The sequence below is a fragment of the Molothrus aeneus genome (assembly GCF_037042795.1).
Source record: "Molothrus aeneus isolate 106 chromosome Z unlocalized genomic scaffold, BPBGC_Maene_1.0 scaffold_33, whole genome shotgun sequence".
Lineage (NCBI taxonomy): Eukaryota > Metazoa > Chordata > Aves > Passeriformes > Icteridae > Molothrus > Molothrus aeneus.
In genome coordinates this window covers 4355616-4371421 of record NW_027098761.1, presented here as the reverse complement: position 1 = coordinate 4371421, position 15806 = coordinate 4355616, and the positions used below count along the sequence as shown (strand labels likewise).

The 15806-nt window shown below is 48.9% G+C and overlaps 1 pseudogene; it reads right to left on the bottom strand.

The window, feature by feature from the left end:
• The window catches only part of LOC136569496 (serine/threonine-protein kinase PAK 3-like), a 64606-nt pseudogene that overhangs the window by 33620 nt on the left and 15180 nt on the right, over positions 1–15806 (bottom strand).

The following is a 15806-nucleotide window of genomic DNA, read 5'->3' as shown; positions in this document are numbered from 1 at the left end:
GGAACCAAATGTATTGTGTTGGAAATTTGGTGGGGGGAGGAGGAAATGCACTTGTGAAGTTTTCATTTTCCCGGTGTGTGTGTGTGTTCCTTTTTATCTGTAGTTGTAGAGTAGTTAATAAAGTTCTGGTTCTTTTTCCCTAAGTAGGAGCCTGCTTTGCTTATTCCTGGTCACATCTCACAGCAGAAACCAGGGAGAAGGTATCTTCATGGAGGCACTGGCATTGTGCCAGTGTCAAACCATGACACGCGGAAAACTCAAACTAGATCGCAATCTCATCTACTGTTGCAAAAGGGGAGGAAACCCTGTGCAGAGGCATCATTGCTTGCTGGAAAAAGAGAAAATGAAGAGAGTAATTCCCTCATAGCAAACCAACAAGCCAACCAGGCACAATATGGAAGTGCCTCCCACTCCAGTGGCTAAAGCACTTGGATGTAGTTAGGGCATCTTTAGTAGAGAACTGGCCCATGTGCTGAGCACTGTCACGCAGGGATTGATGGAAGTCTGCCTGAAGGTCCCTCAAGAGCCTCCCGTTGTCCAGGCTAAAGTTCCCTCAGCACCTCCTCATTGGCCTTGTGCTGCACCCCCTTGCCCAGCTCCCCTGTCCTTCTGTGCACACGCTGCAGCCCCTCCATGACTTTCTGCTTCCCAGGGGCCCACAAGTGCACCCAGCACTGCAGCAGTGGCCCCAGCGCTGCCCAACACAGGGCCACACTCACTGCCCTGCTCCTGCTGCCCCACTGCTGCTGACACAGGCCACCATGCCCTGGGCCTTCTTGGACACCTGGTCCCAGGATGGCTCTCCTTCAGCTGATCTTCTACCACACCCCAAGTGTCTTTTCACCCACGCAGCTTCCCAGGCACAGAGGTGCCCATTTTACTTTCTGGAAGACATCCACCATTTCTAGATGGCCTTCATGTTCTGAGAAACACAAGACAGCTGTCAAGGACTGGCAGCTTCACCCCCACTCTGACTCCAAGGCATTTGCCAAAGCAGCAGGCTTCATCACTAAATGCATCAACAGAAATTTGCCCCTTCTGATTTCCTGCCTCACCACGAGGCTTCATAACTACTCACTTTCATCCTTTGGCCTCACGGGAAAAGAATGGCCCCCCACAGCTTCATAGACAACACAACCATCTCCTTGAAGCTTATCAAAAGCCAAAAGTCACCTGGCCCAAAAGACTTTCTAGAACTGAAGAATTACTCAAGAATTCTGAAGAGAAGACTCAAAAGCCAAACACACCATTCCAAAAGAAGAAAACAAACAAACAAAGCCCCATGACTTCAAGCACTACTACGTGTGCCCCCGGCCACAGTGCTGCAGAAGGCCAGGGATAGAGCTCCCCTGAGCCAAGCAGCCAGATGCTCTCCCAGAGGCACCAGCCCTTTGGGGCCTCAACACCACAGGTCAAAGGCCAAGGTCTACTGACGCTGCCTGCAGGATATCCCAAGCTCCTGGCAGGACTCCAGCACTCAGCATCCTCAGCCAGCAACAGGAAGCGCTGGCTGCTCTGAAACTTGCACCTCTGCCTTGCACTAAAGACAGCCCCACCCACAGCTTGCACTTACGGGCTCAGGATATCCAGGCTCTGGTGTGAGCACTGATGGAGGCTGGCGCTCATCCATCTCAATTTGCTCCTCTTTGGCTTCTTCTCCAGGAGCAGCGGGAGCCAGGGGAGAGACGGCTGTTGGTTCTGTCAGCTGTGGCAAGAGAGAAGCATGAGGGACAGGCCGTCACCGATCATTTAGAACCTCATTTCTTTTCAAATTTACCAACACATCTTTTTAGGAGAAATCAGGTACTTTGACAGCAATGGGATGCCAATTGAAATGCATTGTATATTGCTCTTATTTATATATTCCACCCTGCCAATTATCAGGTAGAAATATTCTTTTTGTAAAACAATGCTTCTAGTTCTTGAAAGTTTTGAAGTGGAAAAGGAGGAATCAGGCAGTGATGCTCTTTTTTTTGATGATGCAGTCATCAAATGGATTTTTTTCTGGCCTTCGTAGCTGGTCTTCTACACTCTACTGCTACTGGCCAAGCTCACCACTTGCTCTTCGATTCTTCATCACCCGGAACATGAAATGTTTCTTTCTCACTCACCTCATGATCAGCACCGCTGAATACACGCCCGAGGTGACCTGTAGTGGGGAAGGGAAAACGAACAAGATGCTGTGAGAAAACTGCTTGGGCTACTGAATCCCACAGAACAAGTCAACCCAAACAGAGATGATTTCCCATTTCACAAAATCCCTCCAAAAGACACATTTCATTCACACAGCCAGCAAGAGATCAGGACAATATTCTTGCTTGCGCCTACTCTTTGGCCTGTTTTGCCAGTAAATGAATAAAAACATGATCAAGAAAATGCAAATTGTTTTTTAACACTCAGTGCTCCTGTTCTACCAAACACATCAAGCAGCATTTTTATCCTCTCTCTCCAGTACATTTTTTTAAAAATCAGTTGCATGCATTAATTCTCATTAATTCTCTTGCTGGAAACAGTTGCCCAGAAAAGCTTCCCCAAAATCCCCCTGAGCTTTGGCAGTTCTATTGTGAAACAGCACAGCAGCAGCTCCAGGGTTCTGGAGCAGACATTTACTGCTTTGGAGATTGCACTTCCTTGCAAAGTGAATCGCTGTTTTAGCACTCAGTAAAAGATCAAGTTAGGCAGTCAAATCCTTTCAGGAGAAAATTTAGAAAGAAAGAAGCTTTCCCTGAATTCTGGGAACAACTGCAGAGTTTTTTTCCAAGAAGGTCTCCCGGTCTACATTTTCAAAGGTGTCTTGCTATCCCAGTAAACTGAGGAAATGACAGACTCTGCTGCCACAGACTCTCCCATGGAGGGAACGGAAGCCCTGCAGGTTCCCTTGCAAATGCTGCCCCTGTGGCTACTGACACCCACTTTTTAGCTGAACTACTTGAAAGGATGTTTACCAAACCAGTGGCATTCTAATGTTCTTTCTGTTTCAAAATCAGAAACTCAGTCACTAAGAAAGAGCAGGAAGACATACAAAAGCCAGGTTAAGTTACACCAGGGAAAACCTCTACTTACTTGCCAGCTGAGTCAGATAATAGCCGGAATAATAAACCGTGTAAGCAGCGAAAATTGCAGCCCTGAGTTCCTCCATCCCTGTGGCGCTGCTCTACAAGTGTGCAGGCAGTGCTCACACAGTAGAAAAAAAAAGGCTCTCGTCAGTGCACAGCTACCCCCTGACAAATGCCTTAACCAGGAGGATGCGCCTGCTCTCAGCAAGACCTACGGCTGCTCTGACACTCAGGCCTTCCTTGCACCAAGGCAACCTTCTGATGTCACCACGACGACGTGGAAACCATGCCCTGACATCACAAAGGAAACGTTCTACGTTTGTCTGTGAATTATGCCAAGCAATAACCAACCTCCCCTACAGCAAACACAAAATAGCCTGCAAAGTTCTCCTCTGTCACAAAGCAGCACAAATTCCCCTCATGGGCCAAAGCCTGTTGTTCAAGGGATCCAAGAGTAACTCCAAGAGTGCACAAAGCACCTACACTCTGGACCCCAAATAAGCACTCAGATGGGACCCAAGCAAAGGAAACCAGACCAGGAAAATGGCCCACAGCATTGCACAGAACCAGGAGAGAAGCCACTGTTAGCATAACAGCTGAAATCATTCCTAAAAAATCTCCCCACCTATCTGCACATTTATTGGACATGCCCAGGGCTCCGGTGCATGTACATCTCTGCCTTTATTCCCCTTTGGAAGCAGTCCAACTGGCAGCATCTGCCTGCCCGCAGGAGCTGCTCCAGGCTGGGAACGCGACTGGCGGTGCTGATTTCCAGAGGCTTCTGTGTCCCAGGGGAAGCCAAGGCAGGAGCGGGTTGAACAGTGCTGCTGCTGCTGCTGCTGCTCTGTGCCGGAGAGCCCCGGCTGGGCAGAGCACAGTGCCCAGTGCACTGCGGGCTCCTTCTCCTGCCACAGCTGGGTGCACCTGGGAACAAGGTATGACAACTTGTGGGGAAACCAAGGGGTTTCTGGGGCTGCACTGCTCTGCATATACCCAGGCCAGCCTTGGCTCCCAAAAAGGTCAACCAGAGGAAAACAGCTGGAAAATGTTTCATTTTGATCTTTCTTACCTGCTGACAGAAGTTGCCAAAATGAAAGTTACCAAGCAGGGCCCAATCCCTGCTGCCAGCTCAGGGTTAGAAAGGAGGCATTACTGTATTTTAGTACTCAGTGCATAGGGAATCACTTCTCTGACATATACACACCCAGTAATCACACCTACTACTTTGTATCCATGGAATTAAGACATATTCAATAAGTTGTGGAAACTCACAGGCTAAACATTACCCCAATTTATCTGACACATATCAATCACTTCTCAGAATTTATTGACATCAGAGTAGGAGTGTCCTGTAGGTCCCTGGTGGTCACTGTCACAGGTTCAGGAGGAGACCCATGCACAAAAGAACCTAAGACACAACCAGGCCGGCAAAGCAAATAATACATACCAACCCCTGGATTCCCAAAAATCTGCTGAGCAGGAGAAGGATGTGGAGCATGGTGCTCGGTGCCAGGGGCAGGTAGGCAGTGCACTTCCAGGACATCCCCTGGATCAAAGCGCTGTGCATCTCATCCTTCTCACCCCTCCACCCCAGAACCAGGCCCTATATCTCCTGCTCAGGAGTGGAATTTTCCCAGTTACAGCATCAGCCCACACATGGTCAGCGTGTGAGATGAGGCCATGATGGCTCAGGGTACCAACTCCCTGCCAGCAAGGGCTCCATTGCGCACTGTTCCCCTTTCAAAGCTTGACTGCCCACCAATTGACCAATACATTGTTTCTCTTTCAAGGGTGTCCTGGCTTGGCTATATCATGCTTGTATCTCCAGTCATCTGCTCTGGTTTTGATGAATAATAAGTTTTGCAGCTTTAAGACAAGTTCCAAGAGTGAAGGGAGGGAGAGAAGAAGCACGGAGTTTCTTTGCAGAAACTGCACTCACTCCTCCACATTCCTGCTCCTGGACTGTGATGTCTGCGGATAGACAGAAGGCAAGACAGAGCTCTCCTTTGCTTTTAGTTAGTTTTAGCTAGCTGAGACAAAGAAGTTCCCTAGACTGTAGGGAGGTTTTTCCTCTTTTCTTTGGACCTGTTTAGACCTTCTCCAGACTGAATAACAGAAGAGCACTGGCAGCTCACACCTGTGACCCACCGGGCTGGGCCTGGGTAGCAGCATTTCCAGCACCACAGGACTGATAAGAGACTGAGTGAGCTGAGCCACAGCCTACGGAGGAGACTTTGTGAGTTTGTCTCTCTTTTGGAGCGGCAAGAGGTTTCATTGTTTAATATTGTTTAGGTTTTATTGCTTAATAAACAGGTTTTTCCACTTTTCTCCAAGGAGGTATTTTCTCCCAAACTGGTTGTGAGAGGGACCGATTGAATGTGCTTTCTAGAGGAGCTCATGTGGAGGGTGTCTCACAAATTTGCCCTAAACCAGGACAAAGGGTCAAGTTCCCATTCATTAAACAAGATATTTTTCTTCATTGCCTTGTCAACCTGGTCAAAAATGGATCAAATATAGCAGGGTCTTGGACACAGTTGCTTTAGAAATACTCCATTCCTCAAATTCTCCTTCACTAGTCAAGAGCATCCTAAAAACACTTTCTTCCCCTGAATGCAGGGAATTGAATTCCAGCTACCTTCTTAGAAGGACCATTCTCTTTATTCTCAAGGTTAAGATAGCCACTTGCACACATTAAGCACTGCAATGGGGGAATACAGGGTTCAGTACTGCCTGCTAAAGCTCAAGGAATCCACAAGATTAAGCCTCATTTGTTACGCCTTAGCATTTTCCCAGCGCCTCTCCTTCCTACTCTGGGATTCATACACAAGCATTTTGCCAAGAAGTCCTGCAAGTGCTTTTGATGAGTGAAGACACATTGCATCCTTCCTTCAGAAATTAATGAAGAAAACACAAATTGCCTACTGCAACCCTTCTGCTCCCTTCCTCATCAGTTCACTACTCAAGCAAAACCCTCAGGCACATCCCTGATTCCCTCTCTCCCAGCAGCTCAGAGCTGCATTGCACAGCGCTTGCTGTGTGCCAGAGAACACAAAGCAGGCTGGCCTGGTGGGCCTGAATATTTCTGCCAAACACTCTGCATCTCACACCTTTGCTCTGGCCCAGTGCAGAACTGCAGGATTGCAGGCGCTTCCTCCCAGAGCTGCGTGAGGCGCTGGCTCCTGCAGACGTGCCCTGCCAAGCTGTCCCTGCCTCACGCTGACCTCGCTTCCCCTGGCAGAAGTGCCGGGCCTGAAGGAGGCTGCCCCGTGCTCCAGCCTGCCGAGCAGCCCGGCTCCCTGCCCCGGTGCCCAGAGTGCTGCACACACTGCTGACCTTGGCCAGGAGTTGCAGGGCAGCCGGCAGAAGAGGAGGAATCCTCAGCCAGCCCAGCGGCCCTCGGCTGCCCTTGGCCTTTCTCTGCTCCTGGGCACACTCCAGACAGCCAATGCCTCCAGGCCAGGCTGTGCCCAGCACGGCTGCGCTTCTCCTCGGCAGCAGCCAGCTGCCACCTGGGCTCTGAGAGTGCAGGATTCGCCCACTCCCAGGAACAGGCACCCAGGGCCCGGCTGCTGCCTCTCGCAGCTCCAAGGGCCTCCTTCCAGCCTGCCTTTGCCGGGGCTCAGCCTGCTCCCGCCTCTGCTGGGGCTCTGCTGGGGCTCCAGCCCGGCCAAGGCCGGGCCCGCTCTCAGCTCACAGGCGCTCACAGCTCTGCACCACAGGAGACTTTGCCGAGCACCCTCTCTGATCTTTCTTTTCTCACTTGAGCAAGGCTCTCCTTCTGCCAAGGAGATTGCACTTAGGGACACAAATCTAAGTGGCAGGAACTCAAATGCTCTTAAGTCACAGCTCAATGCCTGAATCCACACAGGATGTTTGGGCTGCCTAATTCTTCCTTTGCTTTTTCCTGCAAATGCCATTGCCCTTTCTGCCTCAACTAGACATATCACAGATGTGCCAAAAGCAGCCAATATTCCAAAGGCAGTGTGGTCTGGAGATGATGAATGAAGAAGATCCTTCCCCACTTTCAAGGCACACCAAAGAAGCCATAAATGTCACTTTGCACCTTTAAGAGACAACTGGTAACTCAGAAAGAAATGCTGAGCTTATTCACAAGGTGAGAAAGAATGGAATCTTGCAGATGAGTTGAAGTTTCTGAAACTTCATTGATTTACAATCCTCCTCTATAATCCTACCCTACAGTCCTATTCTAAGCTAGTTATGGAGTAAATGGTCCTGATGTCATTATCACAGTGTTAACGTCTCCTTCCTCCTCTTCACTGAAATGATGAGTGGCACCAGGAATGAAGCAGGCTTGGCTGATGTTACAAATGTATGCTGCTCACAAATAAAACCCAAAACAATAAAGAACAGTGAAGCATGACTTTCCAAGCTCAAGTGCTTCACAGGCTCCATCGGGATTCCTCTAGTTCCTAGAAAGATGCAGAATAAGGAGCGCCGGGACAATCTGCACCTCCATCTTCATATGCAGGACCTTGCCATCACAGGCAAACCTGGCCCAGAAACCCACTCATCCATTTATTCTGGTTGCTTCATCTTGCTGGGATTTTTGCCCTGCCAGTGCTCTAGAAATGGTGCTTTCTGTCCCTGGGGTTTCTTCCTTTCAGGACACTCAGGGTGACAAAAACAAAACAAGGCAACAGAAACAGTCAGAAAACAGAGTACCTCTCTGTGGGAATCCTCAAAACAGGGTTTTGGGAAAGCTGCAAAAGGCAGGCCTCAGAGACAGCAAAACTTTGATTAGAGTGGCAGGGCGCTATTTACAAATCCCAAACAGAAGGGGACTGCTTTGGAACATGCCTTGAGCTGTTCTATTTTTCAGGATCAGTCTCATTCCATGGTTATGACAATGGGAAGATGCCAGCAGCTCACATCCCAGGCAGCAGACCAAGAACTTAATGGTACAACTTACTTTTTAAGTTTCTTGACCAATCACACAAAGCAAAAGCATATTGACGGTAGTTCTAGCCAATCACCATAAGCACACGTACTTTTGGTTAAAACAATGCTTGCTTATTTCAAATACAATACCTACTTGTAAGCCTTAAAACACAATGTACAGAGCTCCATTATTAAGCTTCAACCTTCCTAATATCTTGCTAGATAAACTTTTCTGTAGTTTAGAGAGTTAGTCTAGACAAGCGGTAATACAGAGACCATTGTTCTATTTGTCCTTGCTTTTCTACAGTTTAAACAATTTTTCTGCTGACCTATCTCATGGCTGCTGCTTAACTCTAATCACAGTTCTACTGTATCTGAGGCCTGCCTTTTGCAGCTTTCCCAAAACCCTCTAATTTTGTGGATTCCCACAAAGCAGTAGCCATCAGATTTGGCAGCAGAAAAATTATATAAGAAGTAGAAAAGAAAGGACAAATAAAACAATGGTTGGTGTATTAATGCTTGGCTAGAATAATTCCCTAAGTTTCAGAAAAGTATCTCTAGCAAGATATGAGGAAGTTCTAAGCTTAATAATGGAGCTCTGTGCATTGTGTTTTAAGGCTTACAAGCAGGTATTGTATTCAAAGATGTGGAAACCCAGGGCACCAGAACTATTTCTCTGTCTGCTCTGGGGTGCCCTGACCCCCAGGGGAGCACTGACTTTGACCCTCATTCATGGAGAAAGTTTCCTAGACTTCAAGATAGACTGGAATCCACAAAAGTGTGGAATAGATTCTAGAGAGCAGTCTAGGTGTATCACTTGGGGAGAAATTTAGATTTGGGATTTTTAGTATGTTGTGGATGGAAGCAAGATGGAGGGCACAGGGCATCATCCTGGGTTTCTTCTTCATGCTTCTTCTTCCTTCTTCTTTATGGGTTTGAGTGGCATTTCGTAATTGGGCAGAAAAGTCTGCATTGCAGGCTCTTTGGGATCAGTTCTTGGGTTGAAAGGGAAAATAATCTAGGTGTCAGTTCTTAATTGGATAGTTTAGTCTTAAAAGACCTTATAACAAGAGATTGTTAGCCATTTTTGCCTTCTAAAGAAAAGCTGCTGAACTCACAGTAGTGAGACTGTTTTACTGATTAAGAAATAATAAACACTTGAGTGCGAACATGAACTACAGTCTCAAGTGCCTTCAATCCAGACCCAGAGAAACGAACAACTGGAACCGCCACAGAAATAAGCAAGCATTGTTTTAACAAAAGGGATGTGTGCTTGTAGTGGTTGGATAGAAATATTGTTAATATGCTTTTGCTTTATGTGATTGGTCAAAAAACTTTTAAAGTAAGTTATAACATTAAGTTCTTTGTCTGCTGCTGGGGATAAGAGCTGCTGGCATCTTCCCATTGTCATAACCATGGAATGAGACTGATGCTGGAAAACAAACAGCTCGAGGCGCGTTCCTCAGCACTCCCGTCCCGTTCCTGATTTGTACACAGACCCCTGGCAGCAATAGTACATGGATGTTAAATTACATCTATGATAAGTCAATATGTATTATTTCATTCATTTTGATATCTTTTCATTTCATATTGATTTATATCTTTTCATTTCATATAGATTTGCTAAATTCCTCCAACTTGGGAGAGTGAAGATGTACAGCAGTCCAAAACCACCTGCCCACACAGGAGTCAGCCCCCAGGTGTGTGCATGCACACCCACCCACTGTGCTTGCTCTTCTCAGCATCTCAGGGCTGCTGTTTGCACAGAATTGGGATCAATTGAACTCGACAGAGCCTCAAGTGGGGTGTCCAGCTTGTCATGAACACTCACATGGCAATGAACAAAACAGAGCTGAGCACTGCAAAACAGAGCTGAGCACTGAGGAACTCTTAAAAGCACCAAAGACACGCAAAAGTAGTGGGAAAAATTGGCATCATGCTACTGCTGGTATCCTCCTGGAGGAAAATCTCTTGGGTTTCTTAAGTCATAGCTATCCAAAAACTAGGGAAAAAACCTACTGCTCAGCACCAGCAACCCAATTGTGAATGATTCCCTGGAATGGTTTCCTTGACTTGGCAAAAACTGGGGTGTTCACAGTGGACTCCGTCCTTGGTCAAATCACCTACACTCAACTGCAGACAAAAGCATCACCACCAGCAGCAGAAGCTACATCAGTCAATGTTCTCAAAAAGCTGTGTTAAATTTGGGAGAGGAAAGGAAAACACATCAGAAACCGCGGATTATTGACAAGACTCTGAGGAACAGTTCCAAAGCAAAGGGCAGCAGCTTCTCTCTGGGGCACTCCTTGTGCTCCAAGGCAGCTGGGCTGCCCTGGCTGCCCAGGACCCTGCGCTCTGCGGGCTCTGCAGAGCTGCACAGCGGGGAGGCAGCTCCGGGCACCTCAGCCCCTGGGCAGGGGTGGCTTCTTGCTCTGGAGGGCTGCCTGTGGGCACAAGCAGGCTGCTGGCCTTCTGCTCTTGGCCCTAGCCTGGCCTTGCAGGGATAATCCTTTTCCCTGTCTCAAATGTTCTAAAGACAGACTTGTTTGTTTCCAGCTCTGCAGGGGTGTGATTTGCACCACAAAATACCGAAGGACTAAGGCCTGAACAACAGACCCTGACTGAAGCCTCAACAACAGGACCTGAGCAAAAGCTGCCCTCTAGATGACCTTTCCAACCCAATGTTCTATGTATCTGCTCCTTAACCAAGTATTACTATCACAAGGATTGTTGCATGCATTCAATGGTGAAACACGTCTTCACCTTTCTGCATGAGGAACATGGACAAGGCCACACCTGGCCTTGCTTCCTCCTTGAGCCCTGGGCAGGCTCGGGGAGAAAACCAAGAGGAGAATGAAACCAGCTGTCCCCCCAGCAGAAGCTCTGGCACATTGCTCGTCCAGCACTATCAGAGCCGGGCTACTCTCACAGCGCACTCGGAAGCCTCGTGGCCGGCAAAGGTGGAGGCACCGCAGGATTTCCTGGTTCCCAGCCGTGGCTCTGCAGGGCTTGGCTGGGACAGCTTCCCCCAGCTGATGTGCAGCTCTGGATGAAGGGGAAAGCATTGGGGTATCTGGTGACGTATCTTACCTAATCACCAGAGGCAGCCTTTTGTAATAATGCTGAGGTGCATTGCTTAGCTCATCCTTTCCTGACTCTTTTTTGCACTTTTGCATTACAGCAAATGATGCTGTTCCTTTAGCTGGTGTCTGTGTCTGCATCTCTGAGCCTCCCCACCATCAAAACAAACACAGCCAGTTTAGCATGAGACCTGCCTCTCTGCCAGCCCATCTCTTGGCAAACACCCTTGGTGGCCATCTCCGCAAATGAAATTCCCATTTTGCAACTTCCTTTTCTGCAGGCAGGTGAGAAAAGGAGCCACTCCCAGTTCTGGACACCTCTGGAAACCAGCTGCTTTCAGCAGTGACAACCCTGAAATATCAACCTCTTTCCTTAACCTGCCACAGAGAGCTCCCACCAAGAGGCCTTTTGTCCAAGGATACCCACAGAAGAGCTTGAGAAGGGAGCAGTTTGAAACACAACTGCTTCAGAGTTTAAAGCTGCCTTTATCACATGAGCACACACCAATCTGTCCCAAAGGGAAAGCAGGCAGGAAAGAGAAGCTTCCCTCCCACAACAGCAAACTCTGTGCTTCCTTCTCTTCCAGCTGGAGAATGGAGGCCATGGACTACATCTCACTTTGGGAAGGAGCCCTGGGAATTGGCCAGATCTGGGAGGGGAGCAAAAAGAATTGCCCAAAAAGTAGAAAAAGATTCTCTGGAAGCAAAAGATGATGACAATATTTCTGCAGAAAAACAAAACTAAGAATAATTGAAGCATTTCAAAAGGTGCCCAGACTGAAATTTGTTTGCCAATACAACAACCCCAAAGTCTCTGTGGTGTGTCAGGAAGCTCAGCAATGAACCTGCAAGGCTTGGATAAACATCGCTGGTGTCCGTCCCCCAGAGCACAAGCAGCTCCCCAACAAGACATCAAGACCAAGGGACAAAGCTTCCCCCTTCAGCAGCTTCCCTCCACAGCAGCTCTAGGGAGTCTCTCTCCACTGCAAGATCTCCTTTGTCAGTCTGCAGTGACAAGAGTTGGCTGCAGGAGGCATTTGCATTGGAGCTCTCCCCAGATGGGGAGAAAAAAAAAGGAGAGGTGATTCCTGAGGAAAGAAAAAGGCAATGCTGTTTGGGAAGACACCAGTGTGAGTTGGCTACAACTCTAGGCCAGAAATCCCTTGAAGAAAGCAACATCCATCCATGGGGCAGCACTTTGGCTTTCATATCAATGCTGACAAAATTGCTGCCCCTTCCTGCTGCTGTAGCTGACTCCAAATCACGAGAAATGTACTAATTCTTCCAAAGACAGGCAGACATGGTGAGATAGAACCAGCTAGTCTGCTGAAAAGGAGTCCAAATGAATGTTTTCTAACCCCCCCCTTTTCATCCTTTCCGCAGCCAAGCCAGAGAAATGTTCATCCTCTCTGTCCCCAATGGTTAGCCAGGCACGGGATGCAGCGTGGGGACAGAGCCTGTCACTGTTCCCAGTGCCCTGCCCTGCCCTTCCCTGCCTGCCTTGCCCTTCCCTGTCCTGCCGGAACCTGCTGTGCTGTGCCGAGCCGAGCCGAGCCTGGCCAGTGGTCATGCATTTCGGGAATGACCCTCCCCTGTGCCGCCTGCCGGCTTAATGAACATACCACTTTCTAACTTTGACTAGTTAGAAAGTCTTTGTCCATGATTTTCAGTTTTACCAATTCAGGGAGCTTTTGTTTTCCCCGACAGAAGTACAGTTGCTGCCAAGGGAAACACACCCAAAGACCAAGAGTGACCCAGCCATCCCTTTGCTTCCCTTTTCCTTCCCTCACTGCTACACAGCGCTCTCATACCAGGACCTCAGTGCTGCCTCCCCTGAGGATTCAGAGCTGCCTCCAGGCCCTTCCGGGCTAAGTGCAGGTGCTCAGGACTCTGAGGTTTTCCTAGCTTCTTGGGAGAAGGTGTTTGCTTCATCTGGACTTCTTGGAGTTTCATTGGAGGAGCCAGGAACAGGCAAATTTCATTTCCACCATGAGTTCTTCATTCTGCTTGTTCCCAGGAAGCTTAAATGCCAACCTGAGCTCATCGTTCCTCTGGTTCCCGTAGACCATCACAGCCCTTCCATGGCCTCTCCAGAGAGGAGCAGCTGCACATCTTCAGAGCAGCAGCCCGCAGCCCATCAGGGAGGGAAAGAGCTTCTACCCTTGCTTTCCAAGCAGGTCCTGGTTAATGATCCTTTCAAGTGTTTTCCTACAGTGCTCTATCATGGGTAGATCTCAAGTGAGAATCAGGTAGAAAGTGTCAAATTGCCTAGGAAGGGAGACCTTGAAAACAGAAAGATTCTCTGCCTGCTTTTCCTGTCCTTGCTGCAGATTTGGAGGCTGTTTTGGGCATTTTGCCTCTGTGTAGGGCTACAGGGGCAAGGTGAAAGATACTGCCTAACAAAGTGGTCAGTGTAAGGTGCACTCTCCTCTTTCTTTGAACGAAGCCAAACTAGGAAGGACTCTGATAGGATATTGCGGATGTTTAAGATTGTCTGCCCTGCAAATCAAGCCATGCCATTGAAATGAGCTCTGTGTGCCCCACAACAGCTGCAGCTGCAGAATATGGCCTCACCCTCAAGGTTGTTTTTAGAATAAACTCACAGTACAAGTTTAGCACGCATGTCTGCAGTTCCTGGCTCTTCCTGAGTGAATCCATTTTCTGTGGTCTTTTGTGATGAGAAACCAAATGTAGCCAAATCCCAAAGCTGCTGGGAAAATGCAAAAGGCTGTGATTAGAAGGTGTTTGTGTGTGTCTGTGTCTGTGTGTGTGTCTTTATCAGATTTCCAGTCCATCCTTTAATCCATGTGCATGTCAATTAGGATGAATATTTTTAAGAGGAAGAACTCACTCCTCCAATCCCCTGGGAAGTCTGAATACATTTCCGGAACGGAGGTTGCTGTGTGCTTCCTGTGATGTTTGATGCAAGGCAGCACTAGAAAATGCAAAAGGCTGTCATTATAAGGTGTCCGCGTCCCAAAGACACATCATGGAGCCTGACCAATGTGTTTGGATTCTTGCAGCCACCTCAGGCACTTCAGCCCCCAGCACTCCAGCTGGCAGTGCAGGTTCTGCAGCATGGACAGGCCCCCACTGGCTGTGGAACACTCCTGGGGAAGAGGAATTGCCACCCCTGGATGTGGACATGGTGCTTGACACGCTGGAGGAGATGTTTTCTCCCTCTGCTCAGGTAACTGCATTGGGCAGGGAAGCAGGGAAGAAAGGGGCGGGACTGAGAGCTTGTGAATGCTGTTGCATGGCTGAGAAGGAAAAGCTTCTTGAGTTCAGCTGTGAATGGACAGGGAAGGCTTTGTTTGGTAAAGCAAGACTTCCTGAAGAAGAGGGAATGAAAATGTCATCCCTGAGTAAGGATGAAAAGGTGTCAGCCTGTGTTGGCCAAGTTTGGGTGCTCCTTTTCCTGGGAAGACTCCCTGGTGCAGGGGCATTTGTGGTGAGGAAGTGGAAGCTTGGTAGGTTCTAAGAGGCTTTGTTTGATGGGAAAGAAGAGAAGAGTGTTTGGAGAAGTGGCACTGAAGGCCAAGTGTCCCGTGCAGGGAGGGGCATGCCAGAGGTGCCTCTGTTGCAGCAGCAGATGTGGGCTGTGCCTCTTTTGGCTGGGAAGGCCAAGGCAAAGCAAGGGCTGGGCTGCAGCTGCTGCTGCTGCTGTGTGAGCCCTGCCGTGCATGTAGGCGCTCCCAGAGCCGTGGCTGGGGCTGGGCTGGAGCTGCAGCTTTCTTGTCCTCTCAGTAAGCTGCTGCCTGCAGTCCAGTTTTCATCTGGGAAATCCTCAGCTGGGCAAACTGGCCAGTCTTGCTGTCCATGTTGCAGAGCTCAGTCCCCTTGCTCTTGGGCATCTCTGTGGGAAGAGATGTGTGTTCCCATGCTGTCCCTGCCCAGCTGCAGCCTGGATGAGACTGCTGTGCTCAGGGCTGTGGAGGGAGGAACACATCCCTGTGCCAGGAGCTGGCAGGACTCCTTCCTTAGCAGCCATTCCATGTGTTCAGTATCACCCCCATGTTCAACACTGTCACTGTCAGCTTTGACAGCTTTTGGACTGTGTCTGAGAAGTCAAATTTTTTTGACTTTTGAAGGCCTTTGGGGCCCAGAGTTCTTGTTAGGAACAAGGGATGAGGTGTGTGAGCCATGGAGGTGTTGGACCAGGTGTTTTGTGTAACTGGTGAGAAGGGTTTCTTTCTCTTTCTCTCTTTCTCTTTCTCTTCTCTTTCTCTTTCTCTCTTTCTCTTTCAAGGGGAATATTACTGTTGCCCCTGAGTCTTCAGGAGGGAAGCCTGTGGACAGAGCTGCAGCAGAGGGAGCTTTGCCTGGCACCAAGAGCTGCAGGAACAATTCCCAGGAGCCTGAGGAGCTTGGGAAGGACAGAGCCCCCATTGGTTTAGAGAGGTGTGAGATGGCTGCTCTGAGCCTGCCTCTGGCAGGGAGGGAGATGAGAAGGGTTGAGTTCCTGTCTGCAGGCTTGCTGCTTCCTGGTGCCTTGAGTTCAAATCCTGCACTGGTACAACCTGCCTGAGCCCTGCCCTCCACACTTCTCCAGAGGCTCTGACACTGAGTCCTCTGCTGGGGCAAGAGAGCAGGGAATAAACCTGACCTTGCGGGACTTGTGTCACCAAGCCGGGTGTCCCAGTTTTGTGCTGATGTCCATGGATAAGTTTGCTGCAGGGTGTCAGTGCTCTGAAGGCAACACTGAGTGACTCTTGAAGCAAGAGAGGAAAAGCCCAGCAAAAAATGAATGTAGAAGTCTGAGCTTTTTGTT